We start from the raw sequence: 22,052 nt of genomic DNA, 5'->3' as shown, positions 1-22,052 counted from the left end.
AAGGCTTTGAGGCTTCCTATGCTCAGGATGCTGCCCAGTGTGACAGTCAACTTCCTGTTGCCTGCAAGATGTAGGACTCTCAACTCCAGCACCACGCCTGCCTGAATGCTGCCATGCCCCCCGCCATGATGATAATGGACTGAATCTCTGACACTGTAAATGAGCCACCCTAATTAAATGTCTTCTTTATAAGAGTTGCCATGGTCATGATGCCTCTTCACAACAACAGAAACCCTAAGACACAATGGGTATGCTTTTAAGAAGCATTCTGATAGAGTATCAGAAGTTCTGCATTTACACACGTGATCTCACACTGCCATCTACAACCTGCACACTTCCATTTTAGCATGAGAATTTGTTTTCTACATATGTAGTAGCTGAGTTGAACTCGGATGTTGGCTTGTTGTTTGAGTAGAAATAACGTAAATGGAATCGTGGACTTTTATCTGACACGCTACAACTCTGGGATAGTTGGAGAAATTATTGCTTGATTAGCAACCATCAGATATAGCAGACTTCATTCATCTCACTTTTCAGATATGCAGAGGAAATCGTGGCTTCCCTGTTTCCTTTAACCAATCTAATTATCGTGTTTCTACAGAGATACAAGTCACAGGCCAGATCACTTTAAAGTATCCAGGCCCACACATCTGTGCAATCATTGCCGTTATCTAATTCTAAAACACTGTTATCACCCCCCAAAGAAATTTCCAAACCCATTAGCGGCCGCTCCCACTTCCGTTCCATACAGCCCCTGATAAACATTAATCTACTTTGTCTCCTTGGGTTTCCTGCTCTAGATGCTTAGACAAATGTAAACATAACTGTGTGACCCACTGAACTCCCCCTCTGAACTCCCATTCAGCACGGCAGCAGCCTAAGTGGAGCTCACTGTTTAGCAACCACTGTTTCCTCAGATTTTTTCCAGTCCACAGACGACTTGGTTCTGGTAAACACACACTAAGCTTAAAGTTCACTCACGTGTACTCACCTCGTCCTTCTCAAGTTCATCTAGGCACAGGGGACACCTAGACGGCAGTGTGATGATACAAGGGTGAGATGGCATCTCTTCCAGCCTCTGCAGCCGGATGGGTTGACTACTCCGGGTCTCTGGATCGGTGCCCCTGAGGCACAACTGATCCTGACTGATCTTGGCCAATGATGGTGTCCCATGTCTGAGCCCTCCATTACCTCCATCACAGGGAAGGGTTGTGGCTCTCTGCTCCAGTCAAGTCCAGGCCTTGCCATATCATGATCTCTCTGCACAGCGTGTGTGTGGAAGCCAGAGGACAAATTGGGGAAGTCTTTCTCTACTTTCACTTTTACGTGAGCCTTAGGGATCGAACTCAGGCTGTACAGCTTGCCTGAAAAGTACTTCACCTACTGAGCCATTAATGACCCTCTAAGAATTTTTATATAATTGAAAGCTTGCTATTTTAAAATAATAATGTGCATATTTTATAAAAATAATCAGAGGGAAAAGGTATATAAAATAAAAACTAAGTCTGTAGTCAGTCTCAGTTTTAGTTCCTTGTATGTGGATATTTACATTGCTCCCAGAATTCTTCTATCCCAGCTGCTTTATGAACAGTATGTAAGGCAAGCTGGAAAAAAAAAGAAATGTACAGTAGGAGTTTTTAAGGGGAAAAGAATCAATTACAAAGAAACGCATGTGTGAACTCAACTGTCAGCAGATGAAAAGGCAAGCTTGTCAAAGCCTTGTCCACCATGCTGTGGGCTCCACCTCGAGGGCAACAGCAACTACCCTGCTGCTTCGTCAGCTTCTAGTACGGGTATGTCAAATCTGTCCTGTAGGGACTTCTGCGCGACAGGTTGGTCCTGATGGCTGCCATTTACTTGTATATCATTTCCAACATACTTCCACACCCAGAATAAGTAACTGACCCATGTGCCTCCGGTTTGCTTGGGGAAATGTGATACGGCACAATTCTAGAGTGGGAGGCTCAGATTTTTTGTGTTGTAAGCTGTTCTGAAAAAAAAGTTATTGGGCCGACAAGACAGCACAGTGGGTAGAGAGGCTTGCCACCAAAACTGACGACCTGAATCCACTCTCCAGGACCTCTGTGGGAGGACAAAACCAACTCCCGCACCTTGTCCTCTGGCCATACACAAATATGATTAAGGGTTTTTAATTAAGAATATTTTTCATGTTCTTTTCCATCACAGTTCCATGTGCCTCCTTCCAAGTTATTCAAGGGTTCTACACACAAAACATTTATTAAGGTTTGTAGGAAGAGAGATGATCAAAGCAGTCTCTTCTACTGAGTCCATGAAAATGTCTTTACAGGGCAGGGAGTCTCTCTGGAGATGGAAGTCCCGCTGCTAAAAGTGAAGAACAAGGGGCCAGGTGTGGTGGTGCGTGTCTGTATCCCCAGGACTCAGAAGACACAGGCGTGTGAGGCAAAGACAGGAGATCCCAAGAGCTAAGGGACAAGTTTCCTGTTCAACGAGTGAGTCTGTCTCAAGGCAAGGAGGCAGATAGCAATAAAGACACAAAACACCCTGCTCTGATCTCCATGTACACATGAGCATGCACCACAGATAACACACACACACACACACACACACACACACACACACACACACACGACAGCAGATGCAAAAAGATTTTGACTTTGGGGCCATCCTGGACTACACAGCAAGAGCCTGCCTCACAACCAAACAACAAAACAGCAGAGAAATTGTCTGGTTTTAGGTACTGGTTGTATACTCATAGAAGCAACTGAGAGCACCACTTATGAGCAATGGTTCTGAATCAAAATGTCTGGATCTATAACACTGTTTACCCTGTTGGCCTTTATTTTGTTGGAATTCAAGATCCTAACAGGACCTCCATGTTTGGACTACATAAGTACTGAATGAGTTGACATTCGTCTGAACAGAATGTCTGGTATCCAGCTGTTAGCCCCTGTTCCTCACCCACCTCAGCCATCCCCAGGCTACTCTAAGTTTGTACTGCTCTCCCCAACTGAAGACTCGACACTCATCCCATTCCCATTGGACCTCATTCTCAATAAGCACCATGACAGGGCCCTTGCCCCTCTCTCAGACAATCATTTACACAGTGATTATGAAATGAAAAGCCCGAATGCTCACTGTCCCAGTCCATTTTGTGACGCTATAACAGAATACTAAAGGTAAGAGTGGATTTGTAAAGAACAGAGGTTTATTGTCTATGGTTCTAGAGACTGGGAAGCCAAGATCAAGGACTATATCTGGTGAGGTCATTCACTCTGCATCATTTCTTGGTGGAAGGTGAGAGAGGAAGAAAGAGAAAGGGAGTCAGAAGGAGGGAGAGAGGAAGGACATGGGATGTAAAATTGTCCTTTTATTGGAGCCTGTTCCTGGGATAACTTACATACTCCCATGGTAATGGCATTAAGGTGACTGCATTAATCCATTCACCAGGGCAAATCCCCCATGACCTAATCACTTCTTTGAAGTCCCACTCCAACGCTTGCAACACTTTAGTAGGGACTGAGGTCAAATGTGCAGTCTTGGAAACACAGTCAATCCGCACCATCCACTCATACAGTGGCCCTCAACAGAAAGGCACCATCCTTCTCTTTGCAATACCACCACAACCACCTGTTATCGGGCAAACAACGAAGTAGAATAACCCCAGCATGGTAGCACCAGCCTTTAATCCCAGCACTTCAGAGGCTGAGGCAGACCTTGATGAGTTCAAGGCCAGCCTGGTCGGCATAGTGAGTTCTAGGGCAGCCAAGGTTACATAAGTGAGACCCTGTCTCAAAAAGGAAAAAACGGAGTAAGCCCCCTAAACAAAAAGACAAGAATGGTGAACAGACTATACCTACCCTTGGGTTGCCTACACCGGACTGTGACATTCCAACCTCTGCCCCAAAGATCAAGAGACCCTTGTTTTGAAACTGGATACAAATCAACATTGAGTTTTGGCTCCTGTGCAGCCTAAGTTTCCTTGAGATGAAAAAAATAAAAAACCCCACTGTGCTCCTTTATAGTCCGGTCAAGTTTTGCAAGCATGGGTGATTTGTGGAAATAAATTTGTCACTGAGGGCATGAGGCAAGCACCTTTTTGAATTCTCTCAATCTCTGGATCCACGATGCCAGCCAACACTCTCAAAGGCCTCATTGTGAGCCTTTGTGCTCGGGGCTGCTAATTGTTGGCTCCCTTCCACCCCTCCCTGCCAGCACAGGACCATATTTGTCAGTCAGCTGCCAGGCTCTGTTAGGAGCCGATAAACAGAGAAGAGCCTTTCTTAGCAACCACTTTTGAAAGAGTACAGCTTCCCTTCCCCCCAAGAGAAAAGCCTAAGATGGGGAGGGAAATGAAAGAGGAGAAAAAAGCAGCCGGACGTTACTTGGGAAAATCAAAATGACGATCCAATGTGCAAGCTGTTGGCTGCCTTTGTCTTAAGGAGTTAAAAAAAAAAAAAAAAGTAACTAAGACCCTCTTGAAATGTTTTCAGAGGCCATGTGCGAACAGATTAAGAGGAGGCTAGAAGTGACCTCACCACCATTTGCAGACGTCTGGTCACGCGGGTATCTGCAAGATAACCAAGAATAATCCAGTTATGTTGTTCGACTTTATCTCCTTGGACGCCAGGCTTCGTCTTGCTATTTTTAGTCTTGAGCGTCAAACACCATGGGAGGCATCATCCTCAAGAGAGCTCGAAGCTCCTCTGTTCACAGTAGCAGGTAAAGCTCTGAGGAGCGGAAATCGCACTCACCCAAAGAGCAGCTGGAGCCCCGAGCACATGCATACGGGTGGACAGAAGGGAGACGCGCAGCTACAGGCGAGGTTTGGTGGAGGTGGAGAACTGTCGGAAAATCATCGCATTTATAAAGAGCGCACGGACCTGACCTTAACAGAGAGCACTGCAGAGGATCCGTGGGAATGCTCACGGCCAGTTAATCTTTTTGGAAGTGGAAATGTTTCTGCACTTAAGTCAGCTCCCTCTTGCCAGCCTGGGAATGAGCTAGTTGGGAAAACAGGACGGGTAGGCATGGAAACCCCGAGGATCTTGGTAACAAAACTTCTTACAGGGTTTGCTGGAGACCAACGTGGGGAATCTTCCAGAAGGAATGTTTGGTGTGATTCTGGGAGACCAGATCGGATGGAAGCTAACACGGAGAGCTATGATACGCTAAACCTTCATGACTGGGTGGAAATAATTAACCTTTTATGGGTCATCCTTTTTTCTCCTTCAAGTTGCCTGTCTGCAAGCAGAGGCTGCCAAAAATCAGAGAGTGAGGAGATCAGGAAGGATTTTTCATCCTGTTTCCCAACTTTTATCATGTCCTTGAAGGCATGATAAAAAAAAAAAAAAAAAAAATGTTCAGTTCCGAACTCTCATGAATGTTTAAAGATATGAAAGAACTGTGAACAGAAAGATTCCTTATGGAGTGCCCCAGCTTCCATCTCTATGATCTCCCCCGGTGCCCTTTGGTAAGTTACTACCTGCAAGGAAGAAATAGACCCCAGAGAAACTGAAGTCAGGAAGCAGCAGAGAGCCGGGTTTCTGCCCTTCCTTCAACTAACCTCTGCCTCTCCAGCCTCGAAACCACGCGATCTGAGCATGAGGTCAGAATGCACAGACGCCACCAACACCCCAGGCACCATAGGGTCCTCGGACAGTGCTGGGACTCACCTGCAAAATACCACTGCAATAGCATGTAGAGGAATTAGCTAGTCAACTTAGAAAAAATAAAAGGGTTGTTTGGGCTTGTGGTGTCAGGAATTCTAGCCCAAGATAACTTGGTCCCATTTCTTTTGGGCCCGTGACAAGGCAGCATAACACAACAGAAGTATGGGGTAGAATGAAAGCTGTTACTTTACTGTATGGCCAAGACAAGAGAGAGAGAGAGAGAGAGAGAGAGAGAGAGAGAGAGAGAGAGAGAGACAGAGAGACAGAGAGACAGAGAGAGACAGAGAGAGACAGAGAGAGACAGAGAGAGAGAGAGAGGAGATGAAGAGCTGAGGGCCTCTAGTTCCTCAAGGAAGATACTCCTGATGACCAGAATATTTCCTCCTAGGCCCAACTTCTTTTTTAATGTAACATTTTGTATTAATTTTGAGAATTTCATGCAACATATTTTGATTATATCCACCCCCTATGCCTCCCAGATCCCCCTTACCTCCACACCAACTCCCTAATTTCTACACCTTTTTTTTAACAACCCATGGAGTCTAATGTGCGCTGCCCATATAGGCCTGAGTGTGAGGCCATCCACTGCACCATGGTCAGCCCAACAGCCGCTCCGCCTTAAAAGGAAAACAATTCTTTCTCTTCCAGAAGCTAGCAATTCTGTAGATCCTCATCAGTGGATGAGGATTTGTCTTATACAGGTTCTTATTGCTCTGATGAAACACTATGACCAACAGCAACTTGGGGAGTGTAGCATTTACTTGGATTACATATGCCGAATCACCGTCTATTAAAGGAAGTCAAGCAGGAACTCAAACAGGGCAGGAAGCTGGAGGCAGGAGCTGATGCAGAGAACTCGGAGGAGTGATGTTTACTGGTTTGCCCCTCATGGCTTGCTCCGCCTGGTTTCTTATAGAACCCAGGACCATCGGCCCAAGGTCATACCACCCATAATGGATGCTCCCCAACACATCACTGATTAAGACAATGTCCTACAAGCTTGCTTGCCCACAGCTGGATCTTATGGAGACATTTTCTCAGTTAGGTTCCCTTCTCTCAGATGATTATAGCTTGTGTCAAGTTGACATTAAACGAACCAGTACAATTTATCCTTTGTCAACTTGAAATGCAAACACATCACTGCCAAGGCATAACCTTTCCTTTCTTGCTCATCACCAAGATCACACATCAATATCAAGATCACAATATAAAATATTCCTAACAGTCTTTTAAAATTCGAACACTTAAAAGCTCAAAGTGTCTCAACTCTGAACTCGTATAAAATCAAAATCAGTGAAATATTTTATTCCAAGAGGAACGAACCAGGGCACAGCCACAATCAAATCAAAGTAAAACCAAATTCCAACAATGTAAATAATCCAGTGTCTAGTGTCTGACATTCACTTACGATCTACAGGCTCCAACAGCCTGGGTCATTTTCCAGCTCCGCCCTCAGCAACACACACTGATTGTCTTCTAGGCTCCGGCTGGTTCCACTCCACTACTACTGCAGTTCTTGGTGGTCCTCTCATGGTACTGGCATCTCCAAAATGTTGGCGTCTTCTACTGCAACTAGGTTGCAACCTTCACCAAGGGCCTCTCCTGGGCTCTCTTCAGGGGCTCCAGCCTTTTCTCGAAGTGATAAGCCTTAGCTGCTTTCCATTGACCCCTTCATGCCTTCAAAACCAGTACCACCTGGGTGACTCTCACGCTGCCAAGTTTAGCTACCAGCACGAGTACAGCCTTGGCCATGTCTGGAATACAGCTTCTGTGTGCTGACCCCGAGGAAACACTTTCTTTCCAGAAGACTTCACCTCAATGATGCTGGTCTCTTAATTACCGCTCATTTCTCAGCTCCAGCTAGCCAGCATCAACCATTTTTACAGCAGCAACAGTTTTACTTTGGTGGTACTATCTCTTGTTAACCACAGTGAATTCTCCAGCCCCTGCCGACCAGAACCACAGATTCTTAATTCAAAATATCAATGTCCCTCATAGCGTCTGTGCTTTTCTCTGAAACCTCCAAAGCCAGAGCCCCATCACCTCCGCTGTTGTGAGCATCCTCTAATCTTCCAAGTTCTCATAACAGCTCACCTAGCTTTAAAAACTCAAAGGCTTCTCTCCCCCAAAGTTCCGAAGTCCTTGCACAGTCCTTCCCAAAACACACGCTGAGGTCTGCCACAGCAATACCTCATGACCCTGGTACCAATTTCTGTCTTAGTTGGAGTGCTTGCTGCTGTGATGAAACGCCATGACCGAGAGCAATTTGGGGAGTAGAGAGTTTATTTGGCTTACATATCCTGAATCACAAGTCCATTGAGGGAAGTCAAGGCAGGAACTCAAACTGGGCAGGAACCTGGAGGCAGGAGCTGATGCAGAGGCCATGGAGAAGTGCCGCTTGCTGGCTTTTACCTCATGGCTTGCTCAGCCTGGTTTCTCATAGAACCCAGGACCACCGGTCCAGCTTGTTACCACCCACAATGGGTTGGGCCCTCCCAAGTCAATCACTGATAAAGAAAATGCCCTGCAGGCGTGCCTACAGCTGGGTCTTATGGAGGCATTTTCTCAACTGAGGTTCCCTCCTCTCAGATGACTATAGCTGTGCCATAGTGACATAAAACAGGACAACATTCACGAGCCTGTCCCACCTGCATGCTAGAATACTGACTGGCTTGGTCTTGCGCAGGTCTTGTGTAGGCAACCACAGATGTGAGTTCATGAGTCCAGCGGTCCTGTCATGTCCAGAGGATGTACTGAGCACTCAGTTATTCTCTGCCCTTTGACCAGTTGTGAGTTTCTGTGGAAACCGCTGGCCACAGCACAAAGAAACCTCCATAATGGGGTCTGGGAACTGCACTAGCTTTTGAGTAAAGAGGACTTTAGAGAGCAGTGTGATACTATGTCCATTCTGCAGAATGACTGTAGTAGGTCCACCCCAGGAGGTCCCACCTCTTAAAGATTCCATTGCTAGGGATCAAGACTATTTACCACATTTGCGGGCTTTAGGGGACATTTACGATACAAACTATAATCACAGGTTCTGTTTTTACTACAAAAGTAAGAAATTATTTGAAAAGGAGAAAATTTTCTTTCTATCATTTTTGCATTTTTAGAAAGTTTTTTTTTTCTTGGTCTTAGTCTTAAAGTTCTCTCTCTCTCTCTCTCTCTCTCTCTCTCTCCACCCTACCCCTCCACGCTTACATATGCACCTTCCATTGGAGCCCACAGATTCTTCACACCAGCCCACACTGAATTGAAGACTTGTCAGCACATTTGCTATCCCAGAAGGGACCTCAGTGTCCATTTATGTCTTCTTTCTCCTCTGATCTATTTGCTTGTTACTGCATAAAAGAGATGGTAACAAACAGCCACAGGACCTAGAGACAAAACAGAAAATTAGTCACATTTGCTGCTGCTTCTCATGACTCTTAGCCTCCTATAAGACCTTTGTTAATGTGGCCAGAGTGGGGGTGGAGGAAAACATCCTAGAGGTTAGCTTAAAATTCACTCCATGTGCAGCCTTGGAAATCTTAGGTGCAGGTATAGTTTGAAGATGGTGGTGTGGTAGACATCATTGGCATCATTGTGAGATGTCACATTGTAATCGAGTTCCTGTATCACATACGTGGCTTTTAATATTTTTGTCCTCTTCATCCCTCATTAGTTGTAATTCATATATTTAAGAAATACTGCTTTCTGACTAGAATCCTAAAAAAATCACATTATTGGTTAACCTCCACTATAATGAGTTATAGTGTCCCCAGGGAATTTGGGGAATATTACTTCCCTTTGCTAGACTCTGATTTAACTTAGCATAAAGGAAAAAAAGGAGGAGATATATCCAAAGCCCTCTTCATCCAAAATCCAAAACTTATCCAGGGTTACTAATAATATACATAATCAATATACATTTACAACAATCATTCTACATGAATTTACACCTTAAGAAAAAGTGATGTATATTTGCAATGCAAAATGTTATATATGTAAGAGGATGTCATAATGAAACCCAATATTTTGTATGTTAAATTAAAACATTAACAAAAAGAGAAAGGGAAAAGAAGGGAAATTCCAAATGGTGGTGGAGCTATGGAGTTACTAGAACTCAAACACTGCTAAGTTTAAATGCTGAAACCACCTGGAAAGCTGTGTGCCACTGTCCAAAGAGGAATATACATATTAGATATTGGCCTAAAGAAATGAATATAAAAGTCCACACAAAGTCATACGTCAATGTTCACAGCCACATAATTTAAAATAAGTCTATAAACGAACCAAATACTCATCAACATGTCTGGATAAACAAGTATTCCTGTGTCCATATGACAGATTACTACTTAGCCAAAATGAAGAAAGGCTATGGGACAGTAGGGGTGTAGACAGACATCTGATCCATTCACCACACGGGTGAATTTTAAAAGCACTGTATTTTTAAAATATGTCATTGCAGTAACCAAATGCCTGACAAAAAAGAAACTTAAGAGAGAAAAGGCTTAGACTGGCTCATGATTTAGGAGCTACAAAGAGGGTGGTAGAAGCAGCTCATGGCTATGGCAAAGAGAAGTTGTGGTAGCTAACTGTGCTAGCAGTCTGGAAGCAAAGAGCAATGAACACCAGAGCTCTTTGGGCTTTTTCTTTTCTTCCTCTTTAATTCAGCCTGGGACCCCAGCTCATAGAATGCTGCTCCCCACATTCAGGACGAGTCTCCTCAGCTACACTTCTCTGGGAACACCCTTAACGATTCTCCTGCAGGTGTGTCTCCTAGGCGACTCTAAATCCAGTCACACTGACAATGAAGACTAGCCATCTCTATCATTGCACCATTCAGCGATGGATGAGAGAAACCAGAAGCAGAAATGTCCACACTGCAGGATAGTATCTCTTCAGAATTCCAGAAAATGCAAATCAAGTCAACAGTGACAGAAGACAGGTCAACCATTGCCTGAGGCTAGAGAGAAGAGGAGGGACAGAAGGAAACGTTCTGGGGCAATGAAAATGTTCTACATCTTAATTGGAGCAGTGACTTCATAGGCTTCTGCTAACATGAAAGCATAGCTCATTGTTCCCTTTGGATAAATTGAATAGTACTCTCTAAGTGGATGCTTTTTACTGTATATCAATTTTACCTCAGTAAAACGGAATGCAAAATATCAGTTAAGCTTTAAGTGAGTGTTTATATTTGGGCAACATTCTTTTCTTTATGAGAGGACTCATTCACCATAGAATCTCTTACGTCTCTGGAACATTTTAAATACCCTTTACTTCACATGAGTCAAACAGAAGGTCTCAGCAATGCTTCACTGTTACAGTTACTTGCAAATCACCAGAGCCCAAGTTAACCCAACAGGCGTGTTTTGAGATAGTGTTTGATGTTTAATTTCTATCATTAATACCCTTGCTTGGTATGCCCCACTAACCAGCCTCCGCCCTGGCTTCAAACGCTCTTCTTTAATCAGCTAACATAGACCCCATCGAGAGGCCCCTGCTTTAGAAAGTTTATGTCACTTTCAAGGATGCAGATAGAACCGCTATTTTACATTGCCGGAGGTTGTTTTCCATCCCAAAGCTGTCTGGCAACTGTCTGGGTCAACTCCTCTCTGGTAATGGAATGCTTTATTCCCAGCATCTCTCCCCCAGTTCTGAGGAGCAGGCTCCAGCAAACACTCTGATGTTGATGCAGGGGAGAGGCATGGCCACCTGTGAAGGCTCAGCACCAGAAAGGGTTCTGTCTCAGGGCAGAAACTGAACACTGTGTTCAGTGTTCGGGATCTGCACACTTGAATTTGATTCTCAGAGCAGCAGGTCCATGCCTAGGGAGACGATGACTAAAGGTTCCAGGAATGTGTCACTCCACCCTAGAGTTGGGAATGAGACAGAACTCTGCTATCAAAGTGATGCCAGCGTGGAACGCTCTAGAATGATACCACTTGGTTAACAAGGTTTCGTGGATGCTACAGAAGTGTACAACCCAGAAAGAGAAACAAATAGAATCCCATTAGAGGACTCAGAGTAGAAATAGTTACGATATAAGTAAATGGCACGTGTATGATATCCAATCCTTAGCATATGGATCTAGTTCCAATCCCTCACTCTTCTCCTCTCATCAGGACATGGAAGAATTCTGAGTCCTGCACACTTCGGGGGATGGACATAGATGTGACCCTCCATCACCATGTCTGTGTCCATTTCACCCACTGAAGCTCCTGAGTGCTGCCTTAGCCCACGTTTAATCTTACAAGGATGAACATTCAAAGAAGCAGAGGAGGACCCCGAAGGAAAGAGGTTAGGGTCTCAACCTTTTTGCTGAAGGATATCAACCATATCTTATGGAATAGGAGAGCCATGTGTGAGACAACAAGAACATTGAACATAACGAGGGGAAGGGGAGTCCAGAGTGTAGATGGAAACACCACGGTAGGACCTAGGCAGTGTTTGAAATTGCTGGTCCTGCAGTCCTTATGGACTCACTGCTGACACACTGCTCACCCAAAGACTTTGTCATATTAAAAAGATAATGGCTCCATACAAGAATGGAAAGGATGGGTCACCAAGAACTGTGACATCAAGAGATGCTCAGAGCTCATAGAGTTGCGTTGTGGAGTATTCTTGGCTGAACAGGAACATGAGAGTAGAAAGTCTAGTCATTCTCTTTGGCCGTCTCAGGAAGGCTGAGATGCTGTGGCCTATGAAACTTGACTATGCCTTGTCCAGCCTTAGGACCACAGTACTGACTCTAGCTCGGAGGCTTCCTTTTCCCAAAGAGTGCTAAGCACCTACCTGCCGGGCTGGCATCATCACCTACGTGCCTGTATACAGAACAGAAGCAGGAAAGCCCCCACCATTTATATGCGGCAGTCTTAAGGCTGAAGAGATGAAGACATATCAGTGCTAGTGTGGTGAGAATCAGTGCTGAAGGACAGACTCGGGCCCTATGTGAAAGCAGTATTCAAAAGCTTACAACTAGCCCTTCCACATATCCCTCTATCACAGAGGCACGGAGATTTCTCCACCGTTTGCCCACAACAGAATGCTCACGCCAGGAAAGAGAACCTTGGTCAGGGCAGAGAAACAGCCGTTTCTTTGTTTACCATCAACATTAGTTCTTCTAAGTGAAAACTCAAGTATAAAAGATCAGGTTTCAACATAGACCTTGAAGTGTATGATTTTAGTTTTGAGTTATTCCCAAGTACAATCTGTACTTCGTTGGCCAAGTTGTGGGAGATAGAGGAAGAATGCATGTCCCTTCCAGTTTGGGAAAGAATGTGTACTTTGCATGCATTATTCTTCCTTATCATGTTGCTCAATTCAAGGCCTTTTGCTCAGGAACCACAAGATGGGTTTAAATAAAACAAAAGGAAAATTGGGTTCCATCTCTCAGTGCACTATAACACAACCCAAATTGGATGTCTTGGAGTTGCCCAGTTTCTCCACTTACAATTAATATTGTTTATGACACCCAGTCTGAGACAGTATTTGTTTAACTTTTCATTTCCTGCAAAGCAATTCATCTTCCAGCTTTTCCATACACAATGAAAAATTCCATAGTGAGCCAAAGAAGGAAGGAAGCAGGGAGAGAAGGACAAAGGGGGGGGGGGAATGGAGGAAGGGAGGAAGGGAGGGAGGGAGGGAGGGAAGATGCTCCTTTGCTTAATTTTAAAGTACAATATATTATAGACTTATCTCCTTTCATCTGGATGCTCCATCTTCTTTAAAAAAAAAAAAATCCAACTTCCAAGTAACGGTAGTTTTTGGCCATATCATCATTCTTTTGTTCAAACCCAAATGTAGTGCTGATATTTACATCATAAATAACTAAAAGGAAACTGCCATAGGGTACTTTTGTTCCTTTTCATTAGAATGGTCTTCTTTTCTTAGGTCAGGAGAAAAGCTTCTAAAGTTTCTATTTTTTTTTTTCCACAAAATACAGTACTCAAGGGCACTATGCCTACAGCTAATGAACACACAGCTCAGAGAAGGACTGATAAAGACAATTCTGTACTTCCTTCTGGAGAACAGCCAGGAAGCAGCTGCTATGGAACCGTGTTGGTTTTTTTTCTCATCACATTGCTCTCGTTTCTCCAAGTAGGATCTTAGTCGGGGAAGCTGGCTGTCCAACCACATGCACATTAGTCACCTGTCTGACTCCAAGTCTGTCCACTGCAGAATGGGGTTTCTACAGGACTTCCTATCTGGAGCTACCACATAGGAGCCCAGGAAACAGCAGCTGGTGGCAGTGGTGGCAGTCATGAGCCAAGGGTGGCTTTAAACTCCCAGCTTAACAACAAATAAGTGTTGAGTAGATGTCAGGTAAACGATACTCAGCCGATTCACAGATACATTTGAATGGTTGTTCACACTAGCAGAGCACAGGACAGAAGTAACTGTATTTGGTTACAGGAAGTAAGTCTTCGCGAGATTATTCCAATGCTATTGAACTACAAGGAATGTGACCACCTGCTTTCAGAACTGTTTAAGTGGAGTGGATCCGTACTGGAAAGAAACTTCCAAAAGGTTCAGCATCATCTATAAACCATGTAGAATGAACACGTAGAATCTTGGTTAAGACCAAAGCACCAAGTTCAGAGTTACAAATAACCAAGGCCCCAGCATCACTTGATGAGATCATCTAAGGAAGTACCTAACACTGTCTGAGTTAGTTTCTGCTTTAATAAAATGGAGATTTAAATACATCCCTCACAGCTTTAGGGAGAGTAGTAAGTGAGTTAATGTGCATCTGCACAGTTTAGAAATATAACTGGGATACAATGAGCCCACAGTAAACATTAACACTTGAAGTTCAACTAAATTTTACTGAGTTTCCAGTAGCCATCAGGCCCTGTACTGATCACTGCAAACACAAAAATCAAGAAAAGAAGAGGGAAAAAATTAACATTTGAGTTTTTATGGACCCATCACTATGACCCATGCTCTTCATACATGATATGATTTTAGTTTTTAATCAGAAACTTTATTGGGTATGTATTATTAACTGTTATAGCTGAAGTGTGTGGGGCAAAAGAGAGTAAGGTCTCTGAGAGAGTGAAAGATGTAATGGGGATTCAAGCTATGACTGATCTCATTCCAGATTCTGTGGCATCGAAAATGTCAGAGGTGACCTTGTAACATGACATAGTCGTCTACAAGTACAATAGCAGCATTCACACCTACCCTGGGATGCAGTAAGTGAAAGCCCTGGACCTCAGGTTAGACATGACTACATAGATCGGGGGTTCACAACCTCCCTAACGCTGCGACCTTTTAATACAGTTCCTCATGTTGTGGTGACCCCCAACCATACAATTATTTTCATTGCTACTTCATAACTGTAAGTTTGCTACTATTATGAATTATAATATCTGATATGCAGGTATGCTGATATGCGCCCTCTGTAAAAGGGCTGTTTGCCCCCCACTCCCACCCCCACCCCACCCCACCCCGAAAGAGGTCGCAACCCACAGATTGAGAACCACTGGCACGGAGAATCAGCAAAAATTAACTAAGAAGGCAGTCTCTGTAATGATAACATGGTTAAGACTAACAGTCCTTTCCCACAAAGCATATTACTACTTTGCTGGGGCCCCATCCGTGCATACAATGCCAGCAGGTTCTACTTGTTAAACACCGGGGCCTCTTTGCAGCTGGCCAAACCTGTGTCTACTGTTCGTTTGAGCTTTGCTGCTTCTTCAAGGCCTCTCTGCCGTCCTCTTGCTCAGTGGTCCCCTATGTTACCATATTCTATCAGCTCTCATGGTGCGCAAATTGCTCCACACGACTTTTTACAAGCCTGTTTCATCACTTCCATCTGCTGAGGGACATTTGTTTGCCTCAAGATCTCTTAGCCCTCCCTCTACTCCAGGCAAAAAGTATCCATGTGCTTCAATTAATTCTTGTTACCAGGCGACTTTCTACAGACCACATTGTTAAATTAAAGGCTGTCTTCTCTCTCTCTCTCTCTCTCTCTCTCTCTCTCTCTCTCTCTCTCTCTCTCTCTCTCTCTCTCTCTCTCTCTCTGTGTGTGTGTGTGCATGTGCATTACATGCCTGTGTGTGTGTCCCTCTGTCTATCTCTGTGTGTTTTTGGTCTCTCTCTCTTTCTCTCTCCCTCTCTCTAAATATAATCATTATTCTTATTCATTTCTAATGTCTAGTCCAAGGCCTAATGCTTAATCATTTGACTCATAAACTCATTTAAATCCCTCCACTACATAGATCTACCCAACCCATTCAATATTTTCTTCCAATACTCCTAAAAAGAAAATTTCATAATAGTCCTCTCACTACTCAGCCCTCCTTTAAGTATTCATCCCAACTTTAAGTTCCCACTGCTTTTCCAATTTCCCTTTCATTTATGAAAGATGCTTTTACTGTTGCTATTATCCACAAGCTTTGCTATTCAAATCAAACCTTTCTTTGCTACCAAAAAAAATCCAATATTTTGTTTATGATATGAAAAATATTGAGGTATCCTTTTCTAAATATTTACATTGCTATTTTTCAGAATTGCTTTAGCTTTTAGAACCTCAGTTTACTCTTGAATTGCCCTCTGTTATTTTATAAAAGCATACCCTGGCTTCTCAAAGGCACAGGATAAGCTTATTAGACAAATAAGATGCTAATGGGGTGGTTCCCTTTGATAAGTTAATGGGACCTTGAGATGGATGTTATACAAAATATTTCTAGTAACAATATTATGTCTAACTAGCACCAGCATGCATAGCCATGGAGTTTTATGAGGAACTAACCTGGATCTGACCTTTTCCATGTACAAATGTGTTCCAGGGATATGATGCCACATCTTACCCTCATGGCTACAAAAGTGCCATGTGATGGTTTGAATAGGTATGGCCCTCATAGACTCATGTGTTTCAATGCTTAGCCCCTTGAGAGTGTCACTATTAGGGAGGTGTGGCCTTGTTGGAGTAGGTGTGGCACTGTGGAAGGAAGTGTGTCACTGTGGGGGTGGGCTTTATGGTCTCATATGCTCAAGCTATGCCCAGTGTGGCACACAGTCTCCTTCCACTTCCTGCAGATCAACATGGAGAACTCCCAGCTCCTTCTCCAGCACTGGGTCTTGCTGCATGCCACCACGAAGATAATGCACTAAACCTCTAGAACTGTAAGCCAGCCCCAATTAAATGTTTTCCTTTATAAGAGTTGTTGTGGTCATGGTGTCTCTTCACAGCAATAGAAACCCTAACTAAAACATGCCCTGATTAGAATTTCTGGGATTGAAAAGGTTTTGCTTTTTCAAAAATAGTATTTTTTTTACTTTAATTTTATCTTTATGTGCTTCTTATCTGCATGTATGTCTGTGTACCACTTGTGTGCCTAGCATCCTCAGAGGTCAGAAGAGGGTATTGAATTCCCTGGAACTAGAGTCACAGACAATTATGTACTGCCATGTGGGGGCTAGGAATCAAATACAGATCTCTGGAAGCGGAGCCAGTGCTCTTAACTGTTGAATCATATCTCCAGGCCCCTAAGAAAAATCATGTTTTATCCTTTGAAAGCCTCTTCCATATACAGAATGTACATTGGTCATATCCATCCACTACTACCTCCCCCCAACTCATCCTAATTCTTCTCATTCCATCTCCCTCCCAATCTCAAATCTTTTTATTTTTTTCTTTGTTACCAATAACCCCTGAGTCCACTAAGTGCTAGCTTGATGCTCATGGGCACATACCCACTCACGAGGACATGAGCAACCTACCATCAACCAAGTCCCTGAAGAAGAGTAACTCTCCTCCCTCAGCAGCAATCAACTGCCAATACCTTCTCAGAAGAAAGTGAGGCTTCAGCCCATGCTTACTGGAATTTGTTGTGCTTGAGACAGTGTCTTTCTGTGTAATCCCAGATGGCCTGGAACTCGCTCTGTAGACCAGGCTGGCCTTGAACTCACAGAGATCCGCCTGCCTCTGCCTCCAGAGTGCTGGGATTAAAGGTGTGCGCCATCGCTGCCCAGCTGCTTTTACTATTTTTTAAAGAATAAAGCAAATACTAGTAAGATGATATGCTTGATTATTTTTACATAAAAATTTAAATGCCAGCTGAACATTTGACCCTGCAGGATGTAGGGCTTCAGCATTTCTCAACACTGAACATTGTTTGGGTTTTATAATCATTAATGTTGAGAAAAAAATCACTTCCCATAAATATGTAGTATCAAATAGTAGAAATATTTTAGTGGCCATTTCAGATATTGCTTGGAATTCTGTGTTGACCTCAAACAAAAATTCACCTCATGATTTAATGGCCTTTTATGAAACTCAAGTCAGCAACTCAAATGGCAATTTTTAAAATCAAACTTTCTAATACAATATAACCCAAGTATATACAGATGTAATACACCCTGAGGAATGATGGTTAAAAAAAAATATTAAAATGCTTTTATTTTCTATAATTAATCCATCATGTTTCTACAAAAGTGAAAAGCTTTTGCATGCACAGTAAAAGCAGTCAATTCATAACCCATACTAGTCTCAAATCTCAGCCTAAACGTTTCAGTCAGCAATTGTTGGGGTAGCATCACGTATTGTACAAAGTGTCTGTGTGCTATGTGTTCAGAACCAAGGCTGCAGTGAGGTCACATGATGCAGCATGGGTGAGCACTACCAGGACCACCTCATGTTCACTGGCCTTTGATTTGTGGTCACTGCAAGTTCAGAAACTTTTCACCATCACCAAATTTTTGCGGCCCCCACATTCAGTGTCACAGCCCCACATGCAGTCATGGCCCACAGATCAAAACTCTGCACTTTGTCACCCGGTGTCCAGAGTCTAGAGATTTCACTGTCGCCCAGAGGGTATAACTCACAAGACATGCACTGCCAACCTTCCTTCTGATCCCTGCCGCTCTGGCAGACTTCCACGCTCTTTCAATCCAAACCATCTCTTCTGGAACAAGTAAAGTTTCATCTTTGCCAGAATAGGTCTTAGCCCTAAACCAAACCAGGCAGCTGTTTGCCAAACTCAGCAGTGATGCTGGATGCTAATGATCAACATGGAGCTAAGGCCCTAGGAATGAATGATGGAATGGAAAGTGATGATGCTTGATTTTCCAGCAACAGTTGTAACGTATTTATAATATAGCATAACATAGGATCTCCCTAGTTGGCTCTGGCCTGCAGGGCATCAATAAAACTTATATTCATTTATTATTCTTCTGCATTTGTGGAAAGAATGTTAATGAAACATTTGCTTTATCAAAGACCCTTGGTATAAAATAAGTTGGACATCTTGAAGTTAAAGAGATCTTAAGCATTATTAAGATATATAGAAGGAAGTTTGGAAGAAAACAGAAGGAATGCATTGTAATTCTCTCTTCATAATTCTCTTTGGAGAAATAATGGTCTTTCTGGATAAACAAGGATGGCCTCAATCAAGACCTTCCTCCTTTAGCCCCATTCCTGACATGGGCCACAGTCTCTCTTAGTAAGTCATTCTCCAAGTGTCTCATCCCCCAAACATTCACATTAAAGCTGAATATCACATCCACACTGTTCAGATTCCATCCTGAGGTTATTCTAACTTCAGATCAAAAGACAGCCACAATTAAAAGAAGAAAACTCCAATGCTGCTTCTACAACCTCAATTTTGTAGGAATTCCAACTCTACTTAAACCCGTATGCAACTTCCCAGGTGAATCTCACATGTACAGCTGCAAGGTTCATACCAACAGTGGCAACATATACCAAGTGATATCTGGATTGCTCAACATTCTCAAAGAATGAATAAATAAAATATATGCATGTTTGATCTATAAATATGTTCATGAATATATATGAGGATATCAATAGATGATAGGGATTTATTATAAAACACTGGTTTGTGTAATAGTGGGAGCTAGCAAGTTCCATGGTTTTCATCTGTGTGCTTGATACACTGGAAAGTCAATAGCATAGCTCAGACTTGAGCACTGAAGAGCTAATGATGAGATTTCAGACCAGAATTGAAGATCTGAGAGTAGATGATAAATGTCCAAGCCTACGCAGTTGGAGTATATCTAACTCTCCTCCAACTTTTTGTTCTAATTTTTAGCCCCTCAATGGACTGCCTGATGGTTATTCACATTGGGAAAGTCATCTATTTTGTTGGACCCACCCCCTCAGATACTAATTTCTTCTAGAAATACCTTTAAAGACATTCCCCAGAGATCATTCTTAATCTGCTATCTAGACATGCTATGGCCCAGTCATGTGGGCACGTATAGTCATGAGTCAAAACCACTGTCATTCCTATTGATATCTACTAAAGCGCTGATACTAACAGTTTCTAGGAAAACAGGCAACCAGACTAAGTCAAGTCCATGCTTTCCCAGCCAGACACCATGCTGTCACTGTTCATGTCTAGCTACTCATGTTGTAAGGCCAATAACGTCCAACAGTTGCTTATGCCATTTTTGAGGGTGCTGTTGGCTAAGGAAGTTGTCCTTTGAAGCCACCACATTTTTTTGTTTTTGTTTCTGTAAAGATTTATTTATTTATTATATGTACAGTGTTCTGTCTACATATATGCTTGCAGGTCAGAAGAGGGCATCAGATGGTTTGTGAGCCACCATGTGGTTGCTGGGTATTGAACTCAGGACCTCTGGAAAAGCAGCCAGTGCTCTTAAGCACTGAGCCATCTCTCCAGCCAAAGCCACCACATTTTTTTACACTATTTTACACAGCAGAATGTGTTTAAACAACACAGAAATTCTCATGGAGTCACTTTTTCTCACTCTTTTATCTCACTTACTGCCTTAGGATTCAGACATGCAATGTCTTGGTTACTCTTTAATGACACCTACCTGCTACACTGATTATTACCTCTCCCATTTATGCCAGTCCACGGACTTGCTACAACCTTTGAGTATATACCCAACCTCTTGTTCTCCCTCCCTTTAGGTCTAGTGTATCCAGAAGAAGTTGCCCATGTAAACACCCTTTATTAAAATATCCATTTAATATATGGTGGACTCACAAGTCCTCCACACGTGCCCAGGCAATCCTCTATCATAGGGCATTCAAGGTGCAAGTGTGAATTTTCCTTCATTGAGAGTATTTGCTCCAAAAGAGAGATCATTTGTAGAAGACAGTAAGAAATGCTCTTTTGTTTATTCATACCGACTGGTAGAGGAACTTAAAAGTACCAAATCTGAGTTGCAAAAGTCATAAGTATTCACCTCAGTTTTGACCTTTGTTCTCCCTGCCCCTTGATGCTCCCCAAAATATCACAATAGCCTTCCTAAGTAAATGGCAATGCCTAAATCATCAAGGTATTGTAAGGCCAGAGGGCCTCTTCCATCCTTGTCAAGGGAAGTGTTAAAGAGAAGTTGCCTTTTATACAACATACCACGGCCTTCTTAAATAAATTATACAACACACCATAACCTTCTTTAAATAAATTAAAGTATGTTCACTATCCCAAAAGGGCCCATCAAGACCTTAATGAAAGATATAAAATAATAATAAAAGAAGTTCCATGTTGGATTTCATGACGGGGTATAACAACACAGAAATCTCAGGTCTCTCTTAAACAACTTTTAGTCGTGATATTGTTTCTAATGTGAGGGCCACAGGGGAATGGCAGCAAGAACAGCTGGATGACAAAGCAGTATTAAAGATCCTGGGGATGGAGGGGGTATTATTCTGTGTTTTCTTTTTTGTTTGTTTTCCATTGTGATGTGTTTGTGAAGTATTTTTTATTGGAACATGTTCATGGTACATAGTGCTGGGTTCTATAAGGACTGTGGCTTCCAATTTAAATTGCTTTATAAAATGAAGTTGGAAATTACCACGACTGTAGAAATGCCTACCAAGTTTCCTACCAACCCTTCAAGTCAATCACCATTTTATCTACCTTCAAAATTAATTAGCTCAGGACCCTGGACCATGAGGACCTGTGGGTGTCTTTTGTAGCTCTGGCAGGTAAAAGACACCCACAGGGCAACCTGGGTCACCATGGTGCAGGCCACCTGAAGGCATCCACAGGCTCATTGATGCTATGTGGCTCAAGACAGCAACAGACACCCACAGGGCAGTCTGGGCCCTCATGATCTGGGCTGCTTGAAGGTATCCACGGCCTTCCCAGGGGTGCCATTATGATGAGCAAGTATATGGTGGTGAAATGGAAGAGAAAGAGACATGGAGTGGTTCCTGTGCTGTGGTAAGAGGCTCATGTTGGCAGCCTGCTTGCCGCCCTAGACCAGCCTGACATTTGGGCTTGGGCTGCTGCCTAGGGCCATGTTTGGGTCTGTGGTCCTACCGTAGCTGGAGTCTGTGTTGACATCCATGGCCCATATTGCCACCAAGGCCACGGGGATGCTAGGGGTCTGGGCCTCCATCTTTAGCCATTTTGGTATCCAAGGGCCATACTGCCACTGGGCCCATGTTGATCTTGAATGGCCTGTGCTGCCCCT

At 43.3% G+C, this 22,052-nt stretch overlaps 1 non-coding gene across 1 annotated transcript; it reads right to left on the bottom strand.

The window, feature by feature from the left end:
* Positions 1-20,858: 20,858 nt before the first annotated feature.
* On the bottom strand, positions 20,859-20,984 carry LOC121823627 (U6atac minor spliceosomal RNA). Its single transcript, XR_006065138.1, has one exon. It is a non-coding gene; the product is annotated as a U6atac minor spliceosomal RNA (small nuclear RNA).
* Positions 20,985-22,052: the final 1,068 nt, after the last annotated feature.

Source organism: Peromyscus maniculatus, chromosome 17 (genome assembly GCF_049852395.1).
Source record: "Peromyscus maniculatus bairdii isolate BWxNUB_F1_BW_parent chromosome 17, HU_Pman_BW_mat_3.1, whole genome shotgun sequence".
Classification (NCBI taxonomy): Eukaryota; Metazoa; Chordata; class Mammalia; order Rodentia; family Cricetidae; genus Peromyscus; species Peromyscus maniculatus.
The sequence above is the reverse complement of the archived record's forward strand: the minus strand, read 5'-3'. Positions and strand labels throughout refer to the sequence as shown.